At 36.7% G+C, this 15,975-nt stretch overlaps 1 protein-coding gene across 1 annotated transcript in view; it reads right to left on the bottom strand.

Annotated features, from left to right (window-relative positions):
- LOC149409849 (guanine nucleotide-binding protein G(I)/G(S)/G(T) subunit beta-1) overlaps positions 1 to 7,164 on the bottom strand; it is a 51,727-nt gene extending 44,563 nt beyond the window's left edge. Inside the window, exon 1 of the mRNA XM_089649239.1 lies at positions 6,935 to 7,164. The gene's annotated coding sequence lies outside the window, so the exon portion shown is untranslated. The remainder of the gene's footprint in view (positions 1 to 6,934) is intronic.
- Between the last annotated feature and the right edge of the window lie 8,811 nt (positions 7,165 to 15,975).

Here is a 15,975-nt window from a genome sequence, read left to right as displayed (position 1 = left end):
AACCAAGGTGCACATCACGAGACAAAAGGCCCGCCTACTTACGGAGATGGCCGAAGCAAAGATGGCTGCTTCCGAAGCAAAGATGGCTGCAGCAATGTCAATCTTGGAAGCAGAGGAGCAACATGCGGCGCTCGTTTTAGAAGCTGCATCAAGGACTTCGCAACGGACTCTCGAGGATAGAGTCAATGAGTGGGTGGACCAGTCACATCACAGTTCATCATCAGAACTTGGAGATCACAATGAACAGCCTCTTCGAGTTCAAATGGAGCAGCAACAGGAACTGCTCCATGATGGGCGGTTATCACTACAACCGCCCACAATAACTGCACAGCAACAGCCCTTGGCAGGGCAGATTCTCCCGTCGCAAATGGAGCCTCGGGTAGAGCAGGCTCATCCGCTGCAATTGGAACAGCGGTTGGAGCAGCACAAGGGTGGGCGGTACGCATTACTCTCACCAAAAGGATCCTCAGAGCAGCAGCCCTTGGAAGGGCAGACTCTCCCGTCGCAAATGGAACCTCGGGTAGAGCAGGCTCATCCGCTGCAATTGGAACAGCGGGTGGAGCAGCACAAGGGTGGGCGGTACGCATTACTCCCACCAAAAGGATCCTCAGAGCAGCAGCCCTTGGCAGGGCAGACTCTCCCATCGCAATTGGAGCCTCGGGCAGAGCAGACTCTTCCGCTGCACTTGGGACAGCGGTTGGAGCAGCAGCAGCAGGGCGGGCGGTACGAGCTACTCCCACCCAGAGGAACATCGCATCAGCCGCCCTTGGTAGGGCAATCTCTTCAGCTGCAGTCGATGCAGCATCAGCAGCCAAGCAGTAGCTGCTGGGAGCTGCCTACATCAGAGCAGCCAGTCAACTTAGCAGAGCAACGCGACGGGCAACAGTGGCCAGAGTCGCAGGGCCGATTCCAGGGACCAACACCTGCTATAACTGAAGACCGTCTCGCGGAATCAATTGGTAAGGCAATGTCTTTATATAATACCAGGCCCAAAGTTAATGATCTTCCCACATTTAACGGCAATCCAATTGAATGGATTGCGTTCAAATTAATATTCCATCATACCACAGACTTCTTAAAAGTATCTGACAGCAAAAATTTATATACATTACAAAAAGCGTTAAAAAGAGAGGCGCGTGACGCGGTTTCTTCCCTTCTTATAATTTTTGGCGCAAAATCATCACATTGTTCGGCGCAATTCGTAAAAAATAAAAACGCGGATCAATTTTTATCTCAGTATCCCCAGGCCTTCGAAGCAATAAAAACAAAACATTACATGAACGACTATTTAGATAGTGTAAATTCAGTAGAAAGTGCGAAGAAATTAATACAAAATATTACATACATACATGCTCAAGGCGGGTTTAAGGGTGGAGGTGAATGCGAAATTACCTACTACAACCATTTAGTCAGTCAGTAAGATATACATTTTTACGGGATTTCTAGTTTTAATACATTACCTACTACACAATTTTTAGTCGTAAGATTTACATTTTTTACGGAATGTCTAGTTTTAAGACATTACCTATTACACAATTTTTAGTCATAAGATTTACATATTTCACGGAATTTCTAGTTTTAAGAGTAGCATAAATATTTGTATTTTAGACATTTTAATAAATTTAACTGGTAATTTTCGTAGACATGCAGTAGGTACCTAATAAAGATAACAGTCGCATTCTTAGCCTATTTTGTGAAGTACTTCACGGGAGGAGGTATGTATCTTCCAGAATGCGACTATTACATATTGCTCAGTAAAATTTAACCTTCAGGCCAGTTCTCACAGTTCGTATTTTTAAAGATAGTGTAGCTTCCCACATTTGCAGATTCGACCCTACAATAAAACAATTCATTGGCCTGGTATTTTTATAAACATATTGCCTTGTTTGTATCATTTATGATTTAAGAATTAGTGACATTTTACTGCAAGCGGCGGCGGCTTTCAAATAGAGCTATTCGTTTTATATTTTATGATCACCCTAGTTAAACCATTATGCCTAAAAATATTTGCCAATACCTTTCCCACCCCTGTCCCATAGTAATAAAAACCCCAAATAAAGTTTCATCTCCCAATAATTTCTTTAAAATATTTGTATTGTTTAAGTCACGTTTGTATCATTAAGAATAGTTAAAGTGCATTTTATTTATGTTAAGAATGTTGTTTGCCAACGAGCGGGTGGAACATCTTTATTTTGGTAAAATGTCCTTCAGAATTTAGTTTAAATACAGATACCTCCCAGAAAAAAGACAGTATTAGAGTGTTGCTATAACTGGTAGGTACATGCGTACCTAGGCAGTCAGTCGTGAGATAATTACTAGGTTTATGTAAACCTAGGGAAAACTGAAGAATAAAGGAAACTAGACCTTTATTTCTTTCAGTTTAAGTTTTAGCAGAGGAAAATAAGATCCTCTGCAATTATATTGTGAATTAATAAATTTATATGTCAAGAAGAAGAAGTGTTTTCCTGCATTCCATCTGACGGCGTGTTCTCGTACCACGATAGCAGAAACAGTGTGACTTAAAAAACAAATAATATTATCTGAATATCTCGTAGACATAACATTCCACACATGTACAAGTCTGTTATCAGTTTAAAGCATAAAAAAAATACTGGCAGATAAGATTTAGGTACCTGCACAGACTGACATACGCACAATGTGGTCTGGGAAAATGTGTTCATTTTAAACAACGCTTTCAAGAAACTTGTAAAAATGTTTAAAACGGGGAAAATTGCAAACAACGCAATTCACTGACAGATCTGAACCTAATTTGGTAAAGTTTATAAGATTTGAAACTTATATCAGTCTGATATATGGCAGAGGAAGGATGAAAGTAGACTGAATGCTGTGCAAATGAGATCCCTGAGGGGGTGTGTGATAAAACCATGTATGACTGTTACAAATGAGGATCTCTTGAAAGAGTGCCAGGCGGATGTAAGCATAATGGATAAGATTTAGAAATGGACGTTTGATGGGTTTGGCATGTTGAGCAGATGAACGAAGAAGCGTAAGGAGAATATATGACGCGGCAGTGAAGGGTCGACAAAGTTGGGGACACCCAAGGAAAACATGACACGATCAAGTGAATCATACACTTGAGTACATGTGAAGAGTGATGACAATATAATACGAGACGATATAATACGAGACGATATAATACGAGACGATATAATACGAGACGATATAAAACGAAACGATATAATACGAAACGATATAATACGAGACAGTATAATACGAATGTGAATGAAGCGAGGAGTGTTTCTCTGCTTACCCGTGCAGCGTGACGGTTGTCAGATTTGACAGTCAATATGACAACATCAAAATTGTAACAAAACACAATAACGTTCAACGCACAAAACCTGTAAAGATCAAGTCAAGGACAATATATGATACAAGTGTAGCATTCCCAGTAAGGAGTACTGCTGTTCCGGTGGGACAGATACACCAGGTGGTAGATACCTTCAGTAATGCCCTGGTGAAAGGCCACCGAAATAAAATGTCGCTTGAAATGGCTTTAGCCATGTTTGGTGACCAGATCTAAATAATCAGATGCTCCCTCATCTTTTTCCCCTTCCCGCTACCTACAGTCTCACAACATACCCCAATTGGGAATACAAGACGGTTGGAACCAGTTGGGACTATTATAAAAAAGAAAACCAGGAAACACACAATTGTTAGGACTTTAAAAAATATTATATATTCCATAAATTCATCACCATAAAGCGGAAAATCTGTTTGTCTTGGCAAAAACAATATTTTTTTAAATGGTGAGTTCTGGCGTCACGAAATTAGTAGGTATATTGTCTTTCTCAGTTGGAAATGTCTAGGTCAGTGATCAATATGATTAATTTCAGCTGGCAACGTTATTTCCATCATGAGCTATATATAGACATCAGAATAAAATTAGCTTGGAGGCCCTTTTCTACAAATGGACAGTTTCTGATAAGGACGACGATTTTAAAAGATTACGTTTTCAAAAGTCGCCATAACAGAAGAGAATTTAAGACAGAATTGTGTGTATTTCCATCCTATCTGCCTACCCCTTCCGTTAAAGTTATGATAATTGACTAGTCAGTTAGGTTGGGTTGATTAACACAATTGGTAAAATTTTAGAAGCACTAATTCGATGTGTAAAAATGGGTTCATGGAATAATTAATTGATAATTATTTATATTAGCACTGTTACAACTGTTTTTTACGATTTCTCAATACCAAATTCAATGGCATACGTCATGCGTATCACTATGTATTTTAGTTGCGAACTGTTAATTTGTTCATATTAGGCAGAAGGAAGTGACAAACCCATCGAAAGAAATCTCAAATTCATTAAACAAAATTATATTATAGCACATACTTAATAAGAATCCGTCTAGCGCCTATATTTCAAGATAAAACTGAACAAATTTTACAGAAACGCATAGATAAACAGTCAATCTAACTTAATAGATAAATAAAATGGTGAAAATATAATTAATTCTTAACTAAAAACGTCCGGCAAAAACGAAATCGAGTCGAAACCAGGTGACATGTTCTATACTGCTGTAAGTAGCTGTAGGCGAGTTGATACTAAGGATGATGAATTATTTCAGGGAAGCTTTGTGCGCGAAAGTGAAGCGCCATACGCCAGCGATCCTGGCGGCCGGAATTATTACTATAGAAATAATACTGGAATAAATTTATATAGCACAGTTTTTGTGAAATAATATCACACCTCAGTGGCGTCAATAATGGAAATGTTTTTAGTGAAGAAGAAAAAATTATCGCAAATAATTCTAAAAGGCGCAGAAAATTATTAGGTCACTAAAGAAATACAAACGCTATTTCACGAAACTTTTAGTTTTTAACCACTCACCAGGGCGATACTGAGAGTATAATACAGAACTAAAGTAGAGAGGAATAATATTGGAAAGGCCACGAATTGCTCAGATATTCAGATCTGGTAAATAAACATATTTAAAGTAATTATTAATTTTAGATGTTCTGAATGGAGTCTCTCTCAACAGGGCGATACTGAGAGTATCTTCCAACCTGGAGCTATTTGTCGGACATCTAATGTCGTATTTGTATGCAGGAAAACGAGAAATGTGTTAAAAATGTATTTAAAAAGCGATCGGCAGACATAAGGAAAACTAATCTTAGATACAAAGATGTGTCAATTGAAAAGAAGATAATTTAGAGATAATTAGAGATCAGCAAAAATAGATAATATAACAAAGTGAATGAAGCAAAGATTGTGTACCAAGGGCAGGGTTATAAGGCGGTAGGTCCTCTCTGCCTACACCAGCGAAAATTACGTCTTGATTAAGTTAATTAGCGAAAAACGTTGAGTTAAATGGGTGACTATTTTTGGCAAACATCATTTTTTTGGTATTCTACTGTAGGTGTATAACAGAATTTAAAAAATATGTGTTTTAATATCGAACTAATAATACATCGCCCCGATGAAACACACTTTTCAGGATAGAAACATTGGCGTTGCTTGAAGTGGCTTTAGCCGTATCGTGTTATCAGATCAATCGGGGAAGGTTGTTCAAGGATGAAGATTACTCCTGATGGTACCAGAAAATATATCGTACATCAGCCAGAAAAACGTATTGTGAGTGGATATCTCCAAATTGAAGATAACGTTTTTAACGTTTGAGCTGGTAGGACTATGGCATCCCCAATTTTAGTATGTTGTGAGGCTAAAGGCAGAGGGGTGGGGGACGATTGGTAAGTGGAGAGTTGGGAAGTACCTGGCTATTCAGATCTGGTCACGAAACGCGGCTAAAGCCATTTCAAGCAACGTTACGATTCTAACTTGTGGTATTTCACTTAGGCAATACTGACAGTAACTTCCACTCTTGAACGTGCCGCAAATATATATACTACATTTAACGGTGATGATAACCGACTTTCGATAAGTAAAGGCAACTAAAGAAAGGTATCGCACTTTTACATGTGCTAATTCAATAAAAAATACTATGAATTCTACTCATAAAAACTAATTTTATATATTTTTTTTAAATCATGCATTTAGAAAAGAGGGCGGTGTTTTTTTATTGAATACAAATACACAACAGTTTTACTGGGTGGAGCAAGTGGTTCTATTTCAACACAAGATGTTATAGTTTTGTTTCGCGGAATTGAAAATAGGGGAGAGGCATGAAAAGGGGATAGTGTCAGGATGTGAGTAATTCAGATCTAGTCAATATTGATATCTAAATGTATTATTAGATGTATCAATACGGAATTTTTGTTGATGAAATATTAGGTTGATTCGAACTCGGAATCTCTATCCGGGAGCAAAGCATCTATCTACTGTGCTACCGAAACACATTTAAATACTGTCATTTTTATCAATCTTATATTTTTGAAAATTATTAATATTTATTTTTTTCCGATATTGACACATTTTTTTTTATATTCGTAAAAAAATGTGTCATGTTATTAATTTATAAATTATATATATGGAAAAATTGTTAGTTCGTATCTATTCTGCTAGAAGACATTGCTAATAAATTGTTGACTTTAAAATGTATGCGAATCGAAGAGCTTCATGTGTTGTCATCTATAGTATTTGGATATACCTACCCGATGATTTTCATACCGATAAACATAAATCGGTAAATTTGCCAAAAAAACAATTAGCTACACATTGATAATGTTTGTAAAACGTAAGATTGATTCTTTGGGAAGGATCTGCTTTGGTTTAAGGCGAGTAAATTGCAAAATGAAACACGTCTAGTGCAGATTGTAAAACTACCGATGGTGGTCTGAAATGTTCGATAGAGGCGCGACTAAACTGCTTGGACAAACACAACAATTAGCGATTTAAAGGACTCAAATGGTGTGCCAGGACGCGAATTAAAGATGTATCGTCGTGACGTGAGCACGACAGACCGCCTGTCAAATCCTTTAATGGTTTAATCAAGAAATGCCGTCGGTACATTACCCTTCTGTCAGCCGGAGAACTGCTGTGTTGCACACCACTCCCAACAGATTTTCTTTCGAGTTTTTCACCTTCACAACAGTCAGACAGACTCCATTTTCACTGTTTCGTACATTCTCTGGTGTTGTAGGTTAACCATTAAACGGAAATTCGGTCACTTTTCACAATTTTAAAAGGTTTTAGACACCGTCAACCTATCCCTACGCCTTCTGCCGGGCTCGACTTTTTCCACGGCCATTTGCAAACTGAGGCGAATCGAACGTGCTCTGATTGGCCGGCTGAAAAACTGCTGTAAAACCAAAACGGCTTATGTTTATGAATGAAATTGCGCAATTATAAACTTTGTGCAAAATAGAAATAGAGTCTAGCGGAACATTACGTGCGACCGGCGAGGTGCATTCTAGGGATGGGTGGCTGAGACAATATTATCGATAAATTCGAGTATTTGATTAATCACTATCCGCAGTACATTATGAATTAATTTATTTAAAGTTTTTAAATTTTTTTTTATTAAATGAGCAGATGACTAAAACAATAATGTGTTATTTGGGAAAAAAGGATTCACTGCAATTATATGCGACAACCTTTTTATGCTAACGCTTTCGTTTCCTTTTCTTATAATAATTCAAATTTAGAATATAAAAATAAAATTTCAAATTCATTTTTAGCTTTATTTTATAAATTGTTTATTATTTAAGCGGTCATTTTTAATGTAAATAATACTAACGCAACATGAAAACTATAAGTTGGTTTTTGGTTTTCGAAAATAATTTAGTCCATTAATCGAATATGTGGATATATATACTCAAATTATTGTAGACCATTTTAAAAGATGTCAATTTGGGTGTATTATTGTTACATATAAGCTCCAGTATCTGATGAAGCCATTAAAGTAAAATATATTTTTAAAATGCCCAGGTTTTTTTAACCAGCACATCTGACTTTTCAGTGAAATAATCATTTTATTTAATTTGCACAAATAATAAAATCTCTCGATTACGCAATATTTCGATCAAATGAAACACTATTGCTAGTTGGTCTCTGCTCGAGAACGCAGAGGAAGTGTGAAGCGAACGAACCACAGGATAGGGTGCGGTGAGCTTCCGGCGAGAGCCCCGTACACTCCGTGACGTCACGCAGGGCGTACGAGAACAAAGCGCGCGGTTTTCAAATACGTTCATTATCTATTCTTATGATTTTCAAACTAGATATGTATCTATTCTATTATTATGATTTTCAATTAGATTCTATATCGATTCCGATGATTTACAAATTCATTCTATATCTATTTTTATGATTTTCAAACTCGTTCTGTATTTTTAATCTGTTTGTGTGATTTTAAATTGGTTCTATATTTCTCTTCTTATGATTTTCAAATGCATATCTTTTTTATTCTTTTTAAACACAACTTTTCTAATTATTTTTATTCGATTTTCTAATAATATTTTTACAATCTCGCAATCCATTTGATTTTGGCTGGGTGCCGCCAAAATCAAATGGAATAATTTTTATTATTGTTACTGACAATTAAATTCGGTATACCTATCTAATTTCCAACTGAATAAATTTCACGTTTCATCTCAACGGTTTTAAACACATTTTTTTACATAATTGCGCTTTATATTCTATTGGTTTAAATCAGGCGTATCCAACCCTCGTCCGCGGCCCCAAACTAAAATAATAAAAATCGAATCCATTGAAACGATCTTTCTAATTCGAATTATTTTTTTAAATTTACATTCTATTATACTGGATGTACAATACGATGTTTAATATTATTAAAAACTATATGTTTTATTGGTTATTTCTTTGTTAATTACGATGATTCTAAATACTGTCAGATATAATTTTATTGGTAATTTTTGCGATTTTTATTCTAATAATAAAAGTGTTTAAAATTTTACTCAACCGATATGCAACCAATATTGTATCGTAAATACTTGTTTATCACTTAAAACACGTGTTTTAGTAAGATGGTAATGGTTTTCGTACTGTGCAACAATGGTTTTTAAACTGAATGGTGTTTAAACCGGTTGACGAAAAAATATCATGTCATAAAATATTCCCGGATGACATTATCACACTTTCAGAAAGAAGCTTGCCGACTTTTTGATGAGTAAATGTGATATTGTTAGTAAAGACTGTTTCTCATACTCAGATAATGTTGTAAATGTCGGTAAAATATATGTGTGAATAAATAAGTATGTATATATATGTATGTGTATATATGTGTGTGTACATATATGCGTATGAATATGTATGCGTCTATGCATATGAATATGTGTGTTTGTGGATGTATGTGTGTATACGTGTATTTACGCGCTTATGCATGCATGCACACATACACAACTAGAAAACGCATGTCTTATTCTTCATTATTCTTTTTTATTTTCGTTTTTCTGTTTTCTGTTTCCGTTATAATTTTTTTTCTACTGTAATCCTTCCTATTTTCAATAGTCAGAAATGATCAAAATTAAAATTCAACACACCTTTAAAAAGTGGTAAAGAGTCATTAATATATTAGTGATACATAGACAACTATTAAACCTAGTTTTTGTTTCATATTTTTTCATGACTTTGTATCACTTTTTGGAGGTTTATGGAATTGTCATTTTGATGACATACCCGGTCACCGATTGATGTATATTTTTGTTGTTTCTTTTAAAGTTTTATGAGTTTTTTTAACTGGTTACACTTAATAAATTCATTTATCTTATAGGTAGGTACTAAAATTTTATAATATTCACACAAATTTTATAATTTTTTTTGTTATTCTTATCAAGTTAAATTTGGAAGACTCCATTTTACTTTTTATTTTATACGAGCTGTACCCCGCCACACGTTGCAGTGGCCCAGTCTGTCTGTGCAGATAGAGAAACAAAAGCGTGTGTTGCTTTTACGTCCAACAGATGACGCTGTTTTTAAAAAAATAATGTTTTTACCTGTTACAGGTGACATCTATATACTATAATATATAATATAAAACACACACATATTCGAATGCAACGTGTGTCAAAATTTCAAAGCAATCGATGAAGAACTTTCAAAGATTTAAGATTTTGAAGAAAGGAACATTTACATTTGTATATATACAGATAGATAATAATTGAACTTGGCTTGAATATATCTAGGAGTGGCAAGTTAACTTTTTACTTACAGAGTCCCAAAAGTTCAAAGGCATTTGGAATATCTTTTTCTGGTCTTTCTTATCGGAGGTTGGCTATCATCAGTGCAGTTTCCACCCTGAAAATTCATCCTGTAATATTCTGCACACTTATATTATAAGACCTTTGGCCTATCAGAATGCGCCATTCAACAGAGCGACTCAATTGCTTAACGTTGCTACATTGATCAATGACATTTCAGGGGTTTAGGATCACAGGGGTCTGTCTACAAAAACATAGTTTTGAGATAAACACAAGTAAAGATTGGCATGATCATATACCCAACTGAATGCCCAACTGATATTTTTTTTTTTTTTTTTTTTTTTTTTTTTTAATTATTGTACGACAGACAGGTAAGTCCAATTATGGTACAATTTTATTAAAACTAACAATACATGTACATATATTTTTTAAAACATGGTATAGTGATATTAAACACATCTATATCCGCTGGTAGGGCATTTAGTAAGGTCATACCTCTTGTCATGCTATGTCGGGCAATGACATCTGTCCGACCCTGCGGTATACAGAATAGGTCGTGGCTACGATTTCGACAGTATTTATCAGGAACGAATAATCCACAGCATGACAGGAGATATGGGCAATCGATAAGGTTTTTTAGTAACTTTAATTCAAATACCATGAGTCCGGCATTACGCCTAGTCTCCAGGCTTTGGTAATTTGTCTCCTTTAGCAGTTCCACGTGATGCATGAATTTCGGATATATTCCGTATGATCGCATGTAAACATACCTTAGGAATTTTTTTTGAATTTGTTCAATCATATTTATGTATTTAAGTTGATAAGGTATCCAGACAGTACTGGCGTACTCCAGCTTGCTTCTGACCACTCCGTTGAACATGGAGGTCATTGCTTCTTTGTTATTGAATTGTTTGCAAGTTCTAATTACAAAACCAAGAGTTTTGGAGCAAGCCGAGGTAAGCTGGACTATGTGGTTTGAAAATGTCAGCTTGGGATCAAAGATCACCCCAAGGTCCTTGATGATGTTTACGCGTGTAAGTACTTCACCATTCATTCTATACTGGCAGAATACCGGATTTTGTGAACGACTATAAGTCATAACAACGCATTTTTTAATATTGAAGTTAAGTTTATTTTCTACCGACCATATCATGATTGAATCGAGGTCGGCCTGCAGTTTCGAATAATCATAATCTGATTCGATTTCCTTCATCAGTTTCATGTCATCTGCGAATAGTAGACATGAGCTGTGACGTATACAATCCTGAATGTCATCAATCAGAATGAGGAATAACATGGGACCGAGATTCGATCCTTGAGGAATTCCTGACAGAGCTGCGAACTTATGGGAGTCGTATCCATTTATATTTACATACTGACTTCTATCTTTTAAATATGACGCAAAAAATGTCAGTAAGGGTTGATTAAAACCTATTTTATGCATCTTTTTTATTAGAATATCGTGATCTACTCGGTCAAATGCCTTTGCGAAGTCCGTGTAAATTACGTCCGTCTGATGCCTACAGTCTAGGCCTTGTGCTACCCGTCGAGAGAAAGAGAGTAAGTTGGTTACCGTTGATTTCTTCGGTAAGAAGCCATGTTGATTACCTCTTAAGAAAGGCGTGATTTGTGGACTGATTTTATCACAGATAATCATTTCAAAAATTTTTGGAATTGTTGACAGTACTGCAACTGGTCTATAATTTCTGACGTCAGTCTTTTCATCAGCTTTGTGAATGGGGCTGACCCTCGTTAGTTTCCAACACTGTGGAAATGTGGAAGACATGATGCAGAGATTAAATATGTACGCAAGGGGAACACAGATATTTGGAGAGATTTTTATAATTATTGAAGGAGGAATACCGTCCGGACCAGTAGCCTTATCAGGTCGGAGATTCCGGATACAAGTTTCTATTTCCTGGATGTTGGTCAATCCGAGTGAGATATCTCCAACGTTCCAGGGTGATGCTGTTGGGAAATTGGTTTCAAGTTTAGGGGTTACTTGACTATAGACGGAATGAAAATAGTCAGCAAACTTATTTACAATTGTGTTAGGGTTAGTAAAAGTTACGCCTTCCTCAATCAAGCATGTTGGTGAGGTTGGGTTAACTTTTTGTGACCTAATATAGTTCCAGAAAAACTTTATGTCGTCTTTGATCCCATTCTGAACATTTTCCATGTATTGTTTTTTAGCAAATTTTATTTCAGATTTTAGCTCGGATCTACTGGCTGAAAATATCAGATAATCGGATTGCTTTTTGTGCAATAGATATCTTTTTCTGAGCGATTCCTTTCTTTTCAGTTTATCTATAATGCTCTTATTGAACCATATCGGATATACATCGTTTGTGATGTTGGGTTTGTTATTTGGTATACATAATTCAAAAATACTAAACAGTACATTGTTTAAATATTTCACTGCTTCGTCTACAGATTTTATGGTGTACAAAAATGTCCAATCAAAATGCGAAAGAATATTATTGCACAGTTCTATGTTTGCTCGCTTATAATTAAATTGGTGGAAATTATAATTGTGGAGCGAAGGCGGGGGCCCGCGGGGGGCGCGGCGATCGTTTTGGCGGGGTCTTCGTCTGCACCGAACCGCTCTTGATAGGCGCGCGGAAATGTCCAGCGTCGGGTGATGCTGGTCTTCATTCACCAGTGGTTCCTCGCTTCTCATCACGTCACACACATTTATATTGCTAAGGATAAGATCGAGAATGTTATCGCTACTGTTCTTCACTTTATTGTACTGCGTCAGTCCATTCGAGTTTGTGAAATACGAAAAATCAGTTAAGACGTCTTCGGGTTTATTATTTAAGTTAAAATCACCCAAAATTATTATGTTCTTATTTAATAATATATTGGCTTTATTGTCTAAATGTTCATAGAAAATACGTCTATTTTCGCTGTCATCTGTGCAGTAGAAGTACACTACACATATAAACACAGTAAAGTTATCTTTACACACTTTTACCCAGAGGTGTTCGCCATCTGTTTCTAGCTCCCTTACTCTTATTGAATTTAACGGTTTACGTACTGCGAGCAGTACCCCTCCCCCTCGTTGCCCCTCTCGGTCCCGGCGATGTACTGTGTACTGGCTGGTGGACAACAGTTCTGCGTCGAATACAGAGGTTTGCAACCATGTTTCAGTTAGAGCAATAACTTCAGAATTTTGTGAAATAACGTTGTTCGAAAATTCACCTATTTTCGTATTTAGACCACGCACATTTTGGTATTTCAACGCTAGTTTTGCCATTTTTAGGTAGGTAAAGATTTACCTGATTGTGTGCCACCTTCTTTATTTGATGGTGATAAGAATTTAAATTTAGACACAGCGATACCTGCCGGCCAGTTGGTGGCATCTAGGAATGTATCTTTCTTTTCTTCCGGGACACCTATTTTGAAGGAGGTGTAGTTCCCTTTTGCCTTCAATGAGACAATATCGAATTCGGAGTCCGGTTCAATGGTTTTGAGAAATGCGTGCACGTGTGTGCTATCGGTATCTAGGCTAAAGCGCCAAGCGTGGATATAATGCTTTCGCTCTATTGCTCGCAACGCCGTTTCTTTTTTAGTGCCCGTTATTATGAGGGATGTACGATGTCGCGGCTTTCGTGCTTGCACCTGCCACTCACTCTGATCATCAACGTGTTTAGAATTGATTGGTTCATTCAGTGGCTTAGCTTTATTTTTTCTTGGTTTCCTTTTCTTTATTTTTTCGTCCGGGTTAGATTTCCCGAGATATTCCTCATTTGTCGGAGATGCTGATGAGTTTGTACCTTCTGCCGATTCGTCCAAGGCCGATGGCCCGCTAGATGAAGACTTGATCGGGATTGATCCTTCCGTAGAATTACCCGAGGTAGACGGCCCACTGGTTGCGTGCTCCCTCGTGCCGTAGGTGCTGACGGCTTCCAGTGCAACTATCTTCGCCGACAGTTTGGCGACGGTAGTATTTTGTGCAACAATAAGGTTCGATTGATCACTAACCTTGTTATGTAGCTCTGTTATGATGTTTTTTAGGCCACTAATCTGGTCCGTGAGGTCCTTAATGGCAGCGGTGACCGTTTCCCAGGCTTGGGTCGATCTTGTCGCCATATCAACACTGTTATACAGTTAATATTCAGAGCACTGATAAGAACACGTCCTTCACGAACAATTCAATAGTTAGTCTTAGATATGCCCAACTGTATCTCTTAAACGGCTCTATGTACGAGATTGAGCTTCGTGTCACTAATAAATATGATAATGGAATTACCGAAACACAATAATGTCACCATTATTATTATGCATGTTCGTTTATTGTCATTGGTATTTTTAAATCTTCAATATATGAATGTTATTATTTTTTAATGAATAACTAATGTTTATAAGACAAGGTTTTTATGCATACCACAAAGGATAATTAATTATTATAAGCAATAATAATTTATATGAATGTTGTTTACTTACTTACTTATACTATTTGTTATTGGTACTATGTACTTGTTTATACAGGGTGTAACGGCACGCACCCAAAAGGATTTTAACCAGTGATTTCTGAGCATATTTGGAGTATAAGACTAAGATGTCATTTTCCATCACATGTCGCCATTGATGACACTGCCGCACGTCGCAACGGGATCACTTGATTCGCGCTCTGCCTCGTCTGTTACAGTGCTGCTGGAATGAGATGGAGTGCGTATCATGTGATCCACTAGGCACCCAACTACTGAGTTGCGATATGATAGAAAAATTTTATTTTTTTATTTTTTACTGATAAGCTAAATAGAATTTAATTGGACAGCAAAATGACATTAACATTTTTCACTCAAAATATACTCAGGAATTGTTGGTTAAAATCCTTCAGGTGTGTGCTATTTATGCGTATTTTCTTCTTTTTTTCGCTGTAATATACAGGGTGTATCGGCACGTACCCGACAAAATTTAACCAGCTATTCCTCAGCACATTTGGAGTAAAAAATGTTATGGGCACTTTGCTGTCCGGTAACATTTTTTTTCCATTAAAAACAAAAAATAAATAAAAAAATCCACACTCCGTCACTGTCATTTGCATTGTTTCTCGTGTTCAACAGCTGTTATTAGCAAGTGTGTCAAAAAGTGTCCTCGCTCTTTCGTACAGACTAAATAATAATAGTTAAAAATAAGACGAATTTTGCCGTGCCATTTCGTTGTGATTGTAAAAGCGCGCCAACGTAGGTACGTACGTACATTATTCAACTAAAACTCGAACAAAATATTGCCAGACGGATTTTCAAACTTTGACAAAGGATAAAACATTGGTGACATGTGGTGAAAATAAGAATGATAAATTTTTTATTAAAAAAAAATGTTACCGGACAGCAAAGTGCCGATAACATTTTTTACTCCAAATGTGCTGAGGAATAGCTGGTTAAAGTTTGTCGGGTACGTGCCGATACACCCTGTATTGGTATACATCTGTTTTATGGAGGCCATGAAAAATAAATAAATTAATTAATATACCGAAGCCTTCTAAGGTTGGTACAGGAAGGCAATTATCATACATTGACCGGTCGGAGGCTGAGTTGACATTGCCTTTGGGTCCCACCCAAGTGTAATGTGTTCAATTCCTCGGCTGGCTAAGTCCACCGTCACAACACAAGCAACATTTTCCGCTTACTGTGGCTGTAGAAGGAGATTTTCAAATATTGTCAGGTCATTCGTAACCCGGGAATGTTTGTCTTGTGCGTATATGTCCGCCTGTGTGTATGTCATTGCCACCAAAAGTTGATAGAACACATTGTCATCGACAACGAATCTATCTGCCGAGTTTCAGCCGGATCGTAAGTCTGGAAGTAGGTTAATTTTTGCTTCCAATATTTGCATTCATTCATTCCATAAAATAAAAGTAAATATCAAATGGATTTTAAAAGTGTCCAA

This window comes from Hesperophylax consimilis, chromosome 29, assembly GCF_061612785.1.
Source record: "Hesperophylax consimilis isolate HC1 chromosome 29, BYU_Hcon_1.0, whole genome shotgun sequence".
Classification (NCBI taxonomy): domain Eukaryota; kingdom Metazoa; phylum Arthropoda; class Insecta; order Trichoptera; family Limnephilidae; genus Hesperophylax; species Hesperophylax consimilis.
This window is presented reverse-complemented; position numbering and strand designations above follow the sequence as displayed.